This window comes from Gigantopelta aegis, chromosome 10 (assembly GCF_016097555.1).
Source record: "Gigantopelta aegis isolate Gae_Host chromosome 10, Gae_host_genome, whole genome shotgun sequence".
Classification (NCBI taxonomy): domain Eukaryota; kingdom Metazoa; phylum Mollusca; class Gastropoda; order Neomphalida; family Peltospiridae; genus Gigantopelta; species Gigantopelta aegis.
This window is the reverse complement of record NC_054708.1, coordinates 59342863-59355899: the sequence shown is the minus strand read 5'-3', so window position 1 is coordinate 59355899 and position 13037 is coordinate 59342863.

Below are 13037 nucleotides of genomic sequence, written 5' to 3'. Positions count from 1 at the left end.
TCTGGAAGCGAGAGTGGCAGCTTCACATAAAGGGCTAGGTCTGGAAGCGAGAGTGGCAGCTTCACATAAAGGGCTAGGTCTGGAAGCGAGAGTGGCAGCTTCACATAAAGGGCTAGGTCTGGAAGCGAGAGTGGCAGCTTCACATAAAGGGCGAGGTCTGGAAGCGAGAGTGATAGCTTCACATATAGAGATAGGTCTGGAAGCGAGAGTGGCAGCTTCACATAAAGGGCGAGGTCTGGAAGCGAGAGTGATAGCTTCACATAAAGGGCTAGGTCTGGAAGCGAGAGTGACAGCTTCCCATAAAGGGCGAGGTCTGGAAGCGAGAGTGATAGCTTCACATATAGAGATAGGTCTGGAAGCGAGAGTGGCAGCTTCACATAAAGGGCGAGGTCTGATATTGGATACAATTTGAAGCTGGAAGTGCGCCTTACGCCCTGGGTTTTAAGCTATACACCTGGAATGTATGTATTTCAGCCAGCTTCCCTGTTTTCACTCTTTATATGTGATGTCCGAACCACCTCTTCCTCTAGGCGAACATACTTTATGGAACTCCCAAATCAACTCCATGCTGAGATATAAAATACGTTTTATTTCATGCATGTAGTTACATCGTAGCAATGATGGCTAATGGACAGAAAGTCTATGATATGGTGGCATATTGAGATTTGTTTTTTAATGTAAAGACATATTTCTTTTTGAGCAGATCTTTCTGATATAATGTATTCTTTGGGATCAAGTCATTGCTTGAGGTAGGCTAAGTGCTATATGATTGGTTTATTTAACTCGTGTGCTTAATTGAAAATGATGGCTCTTAAACAAAAACGTTCAGCTAAATATTCCTTCTGACCGCCAAGTAAATTACTATTCTATTTAAACTAATGGACTGTATTTTCACAAAACTGTTTTACATATAATCTATTTCCATGGGTTTTTACTTTTATGTCAAAGAGTTCTGTGTGTAAACAATATTTTTGCGATGCGATGAGTTGACATAAAAATCGTATTCTATAAAACATTAATGTTTAACGAAAAATAACATTATTATAACAAAAAAACAAAAAACAACCCAACAACGAAAACCCCCACCGAAACCCCCCCCAACCCCCCCCACCCCCCAACGACAACATCAACAACAACAACAAGCTGAAGATGAATAACTGACGATAGTCGAGGCATCACTGATTCTCAAGGGCGCAGAAGAAAGCAGATTGTATACTCCTTATTGCTAAAGGGAACCGATGAATTAGCATACGACTATACCATTTAATGCTAAAACTCATATAAAAGATATGATTAGATTTTAAACCTATACAATCTCTCATAACATGTTTTAGCATTAATTGTATAGATTAAATCTCATTTCTAATACAGGTGTATTTACATCTAATAAAGAATTGATGGTGTTTCACCGTGGCTGTTCAGTTGCCTTCATAACTTTGACCAAAAAAAAAAGAAAAAAAAGAAAAAAGAAGAGAGATTATACTATGCAATTTGTTGATAATTGATAAATATATATATTTTTTTTTTATTTACACCCAGATTTGTTTTCTTTTAAAAATGTTTTGCGAGTTGGTATGGGTTTAAACCATAATAATATTGTTTGATATGTATTTTAACGTTATTTATAAAAGAGTTACATGCTAATTCATAAACTCTATTATAGTTTTATATAAAAAAAAAATTCACAGTTCTTTACATTGGTTTTTAAATTTAACTCTTGAATTTTTATATTCATTTTTTTTCATTTACCTTTATTTAACACCCAATAGCCAAAGCTATTCATTCCTTCATTCCTTCATTCATTCTTTTATGGAAAATTTTATTCACCGGGAACATTTTCAATAAAATTAGACTTTAGTTAACAAAACACGAATTGAAGTTAAAGTCAACAACAGGACATTGTGTCACCATTATTTGGCTGCGAAACAAATCAGGTACTTCATAATCCATTTTTGATAGGAACAGTTGTATAAATTTCATTATTTCCCCAATACGATCAGATGTATTGGTAATGATTATAACACATCATGTCGATATTATTCTCATTAAAAATAAAATACAGCGAAAACATGACTTTGTTTCGAATATCAGATTCATGGTTTCTGTAGATCTATATATTTAATGGCTTATAAGATAATAACAAGTAATATTTAATGGTTGTGTAATAATAAACAAAAGGTCAGAGCCTGTGATCAGTATTAACATATCTGCGTCCATTTAATGGGACTATATTAGTGTGAGCAATTATCATTGTCCGTGTACTCCGATCCAGTGGTAAAACGCTTGCCTTATGCGCGGTCAATCCGGGATCGACCCTCGTCGGTGGGCCCTTTTTGGGCTATATCTCATTCCAGCCAGTGTATCACGACTGGTATATCAAAGGCGGTGGTATGTGCTATCCTGTCTGTGGTATGGTGCATAAAAAAGATCCCTTGCTACTAATGGGAAAACAATGTAGCGGGTTTCCTTTCTAAGACTATGTGTCAAAATTACGAAATGTTTGACATCCAATAGCCGATGATTAATAAATCAATGTGCTCCAGTGGTGTCGTTAAACAAAACAAAGCAAAACAAACTTTAACTTTTTAATTAACGGTACGTCATATCCGGGGGTGGGGTGGGGGGGGGGGGGTAATCATCTAAAGCAAACGAAACAAGAACTATTTAGTAGTTGAAATTTTAATGGAATCTTTTCGCTCCCCTTCAGATCGTGTTTTAAAATATTTGAGAGTTTTTGTTAACTTTATTTCAAATTGCAATTTACTTACCTGTGATAATTATATTCTTGCACACCTCTTTACATTCTGTTATAATTCAACATTTCAAGTTTAATATCGATTTCCACATCACTTCGTGTACTTTACAGCCATTAATTACAAAGTAACATGAGATGCATGACACTTAACATAAATAATACAGCTAAAATATTTTCTTACATCTAGAGGGATTGATATCATGACACAATTGCAGAAAACAGATGACGCAGACATGAATAATACAGGTAACATATGCAATTAAACCCTCAGGATTACAACCCGAATAAAAAATGGTTACTATATGACGTGGAAATCACAATATTACGAACATATCGGCTTACAACCGCTACAAATTGAAACAAATACAAAATATAAAAATACCTGTCATGCCCGAATAAATAATGTATATAAACGATCGTTCCACTTCTGTGTCACACAAAAGCTTACAAATCTCGATCCCATTGCACGAATTCAGATATGAAATACACCACAGATACTATTATCAATGATTAAAACTCAATATCTGCACGGTGTACACTGTTTACATATGGGACTGTGCTTATAAAATTTTCAAATCCGGATTGTAGTAAGAGAGACCTGCAACATGCAACTCGTGTAGGATTGTGATGACGTTCAAATAGCCAGACTTTGTGCAAAACGAAATCTGCGATTCCACTGTATACGTTTTATAAACAGAAAGGGACCACCCCAAATTTGTTAAAGATTGTTTAGTTTAACGACACCACTAGAGCACATTGATTTATCAATCATCAGCTATTGGATGTCAAAAATTTGGTCATTCTTACATATAGTCTACATTTTTGTTCCCATTAGTAGCCAGGGATCTGTTATATGCACCATCCCATGGACGGGATAGCACATACCACGGCCTTTGATATACCAATCGTGGTGGACTGGCTGTAACGAGTAACAGCCCAACGGGCCGCCGACGGGGACCGATTCTAGATCGACCACACAAGAAGCGAGCGCTCTATCACTGGGCTACATTTAGGGGTGTGACGAATACACATGGTGGCGAATACGATACATATCACGAATATGAGGTGACGAATACGAATATGTATTCACATCCATGAATACACATTACACAAGTACAAAGGCTTTGCTGAAAGGAAAACAAAAGTATTTATTTTTAAAGTAAAAACTGATTAGTGATTACACAGGAACTATCAAGTTTGTGTTTATTGTCTAATCCAGGACCACATTCTTTTTAAGGAACACTAACATGTCCACATGTTCAGAGGAAAGTTAAAATATGTATATGTTATTATCGGAATTTTAAAATATACCATGGCCTTTGCAAACATAAATGTACAAATTGTACATATTTAAAAAAATATTCTTAAGTGCTTTGATAACAATTCACCCTTTTCCATGCGTGCAAACCGAAACCGTATATACATTGTATAATGTAGACAGAAGTTATTGATTACCGGTAAATTAATTTTATTTTGAATATCAAATATATATTTTTAAGGCCATTTTGGTTTTTGGTATCTAGTATTAATCAATTTATATCCATATTTGAATTGCTAATATGCCACAGTTCTCGTTAAGAATTATACAAATATATTTTGCTTTGAGCTGCCATTTAAACGTTAGAATATTGGTTCAACATTACTGACGTTGCACTGCGTAGAATGCATAAATTAACGAACTACACTCGCCCGTGTCTCGTATTAGGCTGGTTGAACGAGACTATGCCACGTCATACAGTGTTTTGACAGAAGCGCAGTCAAGCTGCAAGAAGAGTACCAGTTCAACGCATGGAATTAAAAAAAAAAAAAGGATCGGTCTATGAGTCTGACTATGGGGTTAACCTAATATAAAAAAGGACAATAAAAACGATCGAATCGTTATTGCGTTTTGGTTAGTATGAATTAGAAACATAAATTATACAGTAAACATTATATATAAGTATTCGTGTATTCGGTTCAGCTAGTGACGAATACGAATGCAACTACGATACAGATCGCTGTTCGGTGCACCGAATATTCGAGTATATCGTTACACCGCTAGCTACCTCTTAAATTTGTAGCCATTTTAAAATGTTTTCGGCCACCGATGTTTTTTTTATATTATTTAAATTACAATTTGCCTACAACTTCTGGCTTAGAATATGAGTATCCCTATAACAAAAACACATTTCTGAACATCGTAGGGGGCGGCACTTAGCCCAGTAGTAAAGCGTTCGATTTATGTGCTGTCGGTCTAGGATCGATTCCCGTCGGTGGATCCATCGACCTATTTCTCGTTCCAGCCAGTGTTCCACAACTGGTGTAATAAAGGCCGTGGTATGTACTATTCTGTCTGTGGGATGGTGCATATAAAAGATCCTTGTTACTAATCAAAAAGAGTAGCCCACGAAGTGGCGACAGCGGGCTTCATCTCTATATATTTGTGGTCTTTAACCATATGTCTGAAGCCATATAACCGTAAATAAAATGTGTTGAGTGCGTCGTTAAATAAAACATTTCCTTCCTTCTGGACATCGTAACCGGCCTCGGTGGCGTCGTGGCAGGCCATCGGTCTACAGGCTGGTAGATACTGGGTTCGGATCCCAGTCGAGGCATGGGATTTTTAATCCAGATACCGACTCCAAACCCTGAGTGAGTGCTCCGCAAGGCTCAGTGGGTAGGTGTAAACCACTTGCACCGACCAGTGATCCATAACTGGTTCAACAAAGGCCATGGTTTGTGCTATCCTGCCTATGGGAAGCGCAAATAAAAGATCCCTTGCTGCCTGTCGTAAAAGGAGTAGCCTATGTGGCGACAGCGGGTTTCCTCTAAAAACAGTGTCAGAATGACCATATGTTTGACGTCCAATAGCCGATGATAAGATAAAAAATCAATGTGCTCTAGCGGCGTCGTTAAATAAAACAAACTTCTTCTGGACATCGTAAGGTTTTGTAGTATCTGATTATCGATTTTTGTGTAAATCAATTTCGGATGTACGAATTTATTATTTCTTCCAATAACCAAGTGAAATTTGAAATAATTCACCCAAACGACATTCCATGATTGTGTATTTATCCGTAAAATGTTTGATATAACCATGTTAAGGTAAGATAATGGGTTTTTTTTTTTTTTATTATTATTATTTTTTTTTTAAACAGGAAAAGATGAGTCTGATTGTGTATTTTTTTGGAAGTTTTGCTCAGGCTGAAAACTCAGGATAGTGCCTTAATAAAAACACATAATACATAATAAACATAGAAGAAATTAGAACATGTTTTAAAAAGTCATGGCATACAAATAATGTTGACCTTGAAGTGGTTGCTCGGTGGAACGAAGTGCATACTAAGAATAGAATGAATCGGTAACTGCTATTATAATAACTTGCCTTTGGTGCTGGTGACACTTTGTAAAATGTACTATGTAAAATGCTGTTACATATTGAAGATGGTGAATAAAATATTTAAGTATCCAAAAAAGAAAAGAAAAGAAAAGAAAAGAGAGAATAGAATGAATGGATGTTTAAAGACACCTCATCACGAAACATACAGACATGTGATGATCAACATCAATACATAAATGCAAGAGTTAAATATAACAGAACAGAATAGGTGTTTAACGACACTCCAGCACGAAAACATACATCGGCTATAGAAGTGCATACTAAACACTGATCTATTTCACATCCGTAAAACGTGCGTGTGTGTATATGCAGATGTAGCGAATTCGCAGCCCGAGAGAGAGAAAGAGAGAGAGAAAGAGAGAGAGAGCATATTGTACATAATGTATATCCAGCGGGTAATAGTAAAAGTTACTTTAAAAACAAAAAATTTTAGTTTTTTTTTCTTATTGGTTTTTTTCTTTAAATAGAGATACGAGTTTTCATATTCTTCAACTCTTTTCATTAGATCTGTGTCGGTCTTTTTTCCCCCTACCAATTCATTATTGAAGCTCATTTCGAAGGACATCTCATTTAGGTTTTATCTAGTGCGCATCTCTGCAGTAATAATATGCTTCTTTTTTCTTTTCTTTTCTTTTTATCAAATCGGAATACTTTGTAATTATGGTAAATTGTCTGAAATTCTATGCACCACAAAACAAAATGAAGATTGATTTTTGCGGCGCCTCTGTTTGTACAGGCAACAACAACAAAAAAATCAAAATCAAACACAGAAAGCTAAATTAGTGGATGGTTTTTAATTTAAAATAGTTTCACACTACATACTTGTAAAGCACTTTCGTGTGAGACAATTGACTGATGTATATCTCTAATATTCTGTTTTTGTGTGATCGTTAAATTAATTGTTTAACGTAGAATTCATTTTAAAATGTTTTTATCAAAGCTGAGAACAAAAATCTGAAACGAAGCCTACGTTCAATCAACCGGTTTTCACTAAACGTTTGCAAACTACACGCATTTTGACTGTTTTCCGAAGTAAGGAAGGAAGGAAATGTTTTATTTAACGATGCACTCAACACATTTTATTTACGGTTATTTCGCATCGAACTTATGGTTGAGGACCACACAAATATTGAGAGAGGAAACCCGCTACGTGTTTTATTAGTAGCAAGGGATCTTTTATATGTACCATCTCATAGACAGGGTCGCACATACCACGGCCTTTGATGTACCAGTCGTGGTGCACTGGCTGGAGCGAGAAATTGCCCAATGGGCCCACCGACGGCGATCGATCCTAGATCGATCGCACATGAGGCGAGCTATGTACCACTGAGCTATGTCCCGCCCATGTTTTCCGAAGTAGCAATTCGCAACAAACAAATGTTAAAATTAAAGTTTGTTTTGTTTAACGACTCCATCAGAACACATCAGAACACATTAATTAATTAATCATCTAATATGGCATGTCAAATATTTGATAATTTTGTTTTACACAAAACAATGTATGTCAAAGCATATCAACGCCGACACCATGGCTGATAGTGGGGAAGACATGTGAAAAAGATGTTCACTTCTGGCAGAAAGTGTGTAAATTAGATTCCTTGTTTAGCTGTCAAAATCATCTTGTCAGATTTCTTAGATCCATCAAGTTTTGAAATTAGCAAACCAAAATACCCCTATCAAATTCTAATCTCCTATGTGATTTAGAAGCCGAAATATGAGCAATTGATATTTTGTCATGGCGGCCATCTTTTAATTCAAGATGGCGACTAACCAGTCAGTCAGACTTCTTGGATCCATATACGAAATTTCACACTTTCTGCCAAATGTGAACATCTTGGTCATTTTTTGTTACGTATCTGCCCCACTGTGAGGGAATGTCACCATCACTGGTTAAAATACTAATCGAACTTCAGTAATAGCATACAGGCTCCTATTTCTTGTTACGTATCTGCCTCACTGTGAGGGATTGTCACCATCACTGGTTAAAATACTAATCGAACTTCAGTAATAGCATACAGGCTCCCATTTCTTGTTACGTATCTGCCCCACTGTGAGGGATTGTCACCATCACTGGTTAAAATACTAATCGAACTACAGTAAAAACATACAGGCTCCTATTTCTTGTTACGTATCTGCCTCACTGTGAGGGATTGTCACCATCACTGGTTAAAATACTAATCGAACTACAGTAATAGCATACAGGCTCCTATTTCTTGTTACGTATCTGCCTCACTGTGAGGGAATGTCACAATCACTGGTTAAAATACTAATCGAACTACAGTAATAGCATACAGGCTCCTATTTCTTGTTACGTATCTGCCTCACTGTGAGGGATTGTCACCATCACTGGTTAAAATACTAATCGAACTACAGTAAAAACATACAGGCTCCTATTTCTTGTTACGTATCTGCCTCACTGTGAGGGAATGTCACCATCACTGGTTAAAATACTAATCGAACTACAGTAATAGCATACAGGCTCCCATTTCTTGTTACGTATCTGCCTCACTGTGAGGGAATGTCACCATCACTGGTTAAAATACTAATCGAACTACAGTAAAAACATACAGGCTCCTATTTCTTGTTACGTATCTGCCTCACTGTGAGGGAATGTCACCATCACTGGTTAAAATACTAATCGAACTACAGTAAAAACATACAGGCTCCTATTTCTTGTTACGTATCTGCCTCACCGTGAGGGAATGTCACCATCACTGGTTAAAATACTAATCGAACTACAGTAAAAACATACAGGCTCCTATTTCTTGTTACGTATCTGCCTCACTGTGAGGGAATGTCACCATCACTGGTTAAAATACTAATCGAACTACAGTAAAAACATACAGGCTCCTATTTCTTGTTACGTATCTGCCTCACTGTGAGGGATTGTCACCATCACTGGTTAAAATACTAATCGAACTACAGTAAAAACATACAGGCTCCTATTTCTTGCACCTTTTCTTTTATTGGTGAATTTTTACCTGAATGTTAAAACGATAGACGCTAATTTTTAAACACCAAGACATATTTGTTTTATTAGAGACGTTTATGTTCACTAAAATCAAACATTACTTATATCTTATTGTTTAGATTATCCATTTCCGTACAACCGAAGTGTTTTTCTCATCCTAGTGTTTCTAATACCACAAACTGCATTTTTTATATTTAAAAAACCACCAAAGACACTTGCGTCTGAGAAGTAACGGTTATGGAGTCGAGTTCTACTCTATTTTAAGGATAGTTCCCTGTTTCAACGCCACAGACTCTTATTTAGCTATATTGTAACTTTATCCAAATATCTTACAGGTGTTTAGATTAACCAAACTTAATGTCCATTTTCATAGCCTGACACTAAGATCTGCGCCTTTAAAGGTTTTGCATTAAACTGTACGAATCTATATAATATTCAACAATTGTGCCAAACAGCTACATGTGTTTGTAACGAAGCACCACCCGTCTTTTACGATGATTACACTGAATTAGGAGTCGTGCCATGGCCCCGTTCCACGAAGCGACCTTAGCCCTAAGATCATCTTAAGTGCATAGCTACCTTATGCACTTAAGGTGATCGTAGCACTACAGCCGGAATCAAACTAGATAGCATAGCCATAAACTTTAATTTATTTCACTATTTAAAATCTAGTGTCATTGCTCTGTTTTTACGTTTTCTACAAGTTCAAAGAGGCCCAAATCCGGTTCGAAACCACCCCCTTCCCCCAAAAAAAACCTCAACCCCTACCCCCCCCCCCCCCAAACAAAAAACAACAACAAAGAAACAGAAACCAACCAACCAGACAAACAAACAAACAAAAGATAACTAAATGACTGACGTTTAACAGTATGGTAATTGCTCGCCAATTACGGACAACACACAAATGAACTAATTAACAGGTACAATCAGGTTCTGAAACGATTCGCCCACCATTCATTTCATTCACTCACCTCGTGTATTATTTATACAGAAATATATTGTCATCTGTATGACATTATAGCTACTGATTCTAATTGCTTAGTAACATTGCAAATATATCACTATATACATGTAGTGGCAAATGTGGCCGCTATCAAGTTCTCATTTTTTTTATTAGTTTAAAGTTTGTTTTGTTTAACGACACCACTGGAGCACACTGATTAATTAATCATCGACTATTGGATGTCAAACACTTGGTAATTCTGACTCGTAGTCATCAGAGGAAACCCGCTACATTTTACCTAATGCAGAAATGGATCTTTTATATACATTTCCCCACAGACAGGAAAGCACATACCACGGCCTTTGACCAGTTGTGGCTAAAGCAAACTTAATTTTTTGACCAGTTGTGGTGCACTGGCTGGAACAAGAAAAAAACCAATCAGTTGAATGGATCCACCGAGGTGGTTCGATCCTGCACTTAAGCACCTAAAGCGAGCACTCAACCGACTGAGCTAAATCCCGCCCGCTTTCTTGTATTAGAGTACGTTTCGTCGGTTTCGGCCATGGACGTTTTGGACGGGATATTTCGTATCAGATATTTCAGCCATGGACATTTTGGACGGGATATTTCGTATCAGATATTTCAGCCATGGACATTTTGGACGGGATATTTCGTATCAGATATTTCAGCCATGGACATTTTGGACGGGATATTTCGTATCAGATATTTCAGCCATGGACGTTTTGGACGGGATATTTCGTATCAGATATTTCAGCCATGGACGTTTTGGACGGGATATTTCGTATCAGACATTTCAGGCATGGACGTTTTGGACGGGATATTTCGTGTCAGACATTTCAGCCATGGACGTTTTGGACGGGATATTTTGTATCAGATATTTCGGCCTGGACGTTTCGGCCGCGGCCATTTGGAATACGGATCACTGACAAGAGTTAAACAGTTACAAGTTAAAGTTTCTTTTTTTTAATGACACCACTAGAGCACATTGATTTATTAATCATCGGCTATTGGATTTCAAATATTTCATACTTTTTGACACGTAGTCGTAGAGAAAACCCGCTACATTTTTCCATTTGCAAGAAGGGATCTTTTATATACTCGCACCAACTCTCATAACATTTTAAAAATAAAACAATTGTATGTAAATATAAAACATTCTGAACCAATTACCATCAAATTATATAGATGAAATATCTTCTTTTTTTTCTTACATTCACATAGTTATTAAATACATAAACTACACACATAAAATATGGTTATAATTACAACACATACGTTAAAAAATTTATACATACACAAGTATCATAAGATACACTTATAACTGTAAATCTCATTTTTAATACAGGGGTGAAGATAAAATGCTGGAACAGCCAATGTATGCAGCTTCACCTGCATTGTCAGTAGAAATCAATAATGCAGGACATAGAGAGGTAGACCCGTGCATGCTTTACACAGGCTGTTCCATCAGTTGCCTTCATACCTTACACCCCCCTCCAAACCCACCCCCCCCCCCCAAAAAAAAAAACAAAAAAACAAACAAACATAAAACCCCAAAACAACCCAACCCAACGAACAAACAAATAAAAAAAAAAAATAATAAAAAATAAAAAATCCACAAAAACCCAAAACAAAAACAAAAACAAAACAAAAGCAAAAAAAACCCCATGTTTATTTACACTGATTTAAAAAAAAAGTTATTCGCGTAGGTATTGATTTAAAATTTTAAAATATGTTTTAAAGGGACATTCCCGAGTTTGCTGCAACGTTTAAGGTGTTATCGACTAACATAGCCTTTGTAACGATTGTAATTACAGATCAAATATATTTTTTCTGCATAAAATATTAGTGGCTGTATATTAAACGTGTTTCTCATCTTTCTAATATTTTTACTAGGTTAAATTTCATTTTATTTCCAAAAATAGTATTTTTTCGTACGTACGAAATTATTTCAAAACAGAATCCAATTTGGGCTCCTTACAAATATTAAGACGACCAGAAAGACATTGAATATACAGACACTGATATTCTAAACAAGAAAACATATTTAATATGTAAGTTTAAAAGTAGAAATATTTTATTAGTCGGAAATATCTTACAATGTAACAAACTCGGGAATGTCCCTTTAATATACTCTTCAAAAAAAGAAACGCAAAAGGGTACAAATGGGTTATAACTCCGATTCTATGTTTCCTACCGGTTCATGCTTTGTGAATATAAGGTCATTGCATGTCCCAAACACATTCCCACGGTTACATTCGATAAAACGCAGCTACTGTACAATAAAGTTCCAAAATGTGAATATTCGCAAAAACGCAGCCACGTGCAAACCATGTCACCACTGCACGTGCGTTGTCTGCACGTGCAACATGAACACCGACAGTATAAAAGTGCAGGGTGTTCGCTTGCCTGGCCTCTGTATATGGCCGACAGTTGACAATCCAGGACATGCCACGTCTCAGTGAACCGCAGAGAAACAATGCCATCGGCCGACTAGACGCAGGCGAATCCAGAACGGCCGTTGCCAGGGCATTCCATGTGTCCCAAAGCACCATCTCCAGACTGTGGGACCGTTACCAGCAACATGGATCAACACGTGACCTCCCTAGATCCGGTCGACCACGGGTCACTACCCCCGGGCAGGACCGCTACATCCGGGTACGCCACCTTCGGGAACGATTGACTACTGCCACCTCCACAGCCGCAGCAATACCAGGTTTGCGCAGGATATCCGACCAGACCGTACGGAACCGCCTACGTGAGGTAGGAATTCGTGCCAGACGTCCAGATCGAGGTGTCATCTTAACACCACAACACCGTCGACTCCGACTGCAGTGGTGCCAGATTCATCGACAATGGCCTCAACTGCGATGGAGACAGGTGTGGTTCAGTGACGAGTCCCGATTTCTGCTCCGACGTCATGATGGAAGATGTCGCGTGTATAGGCGTCGTGGTGAACGTTATGCGGCAA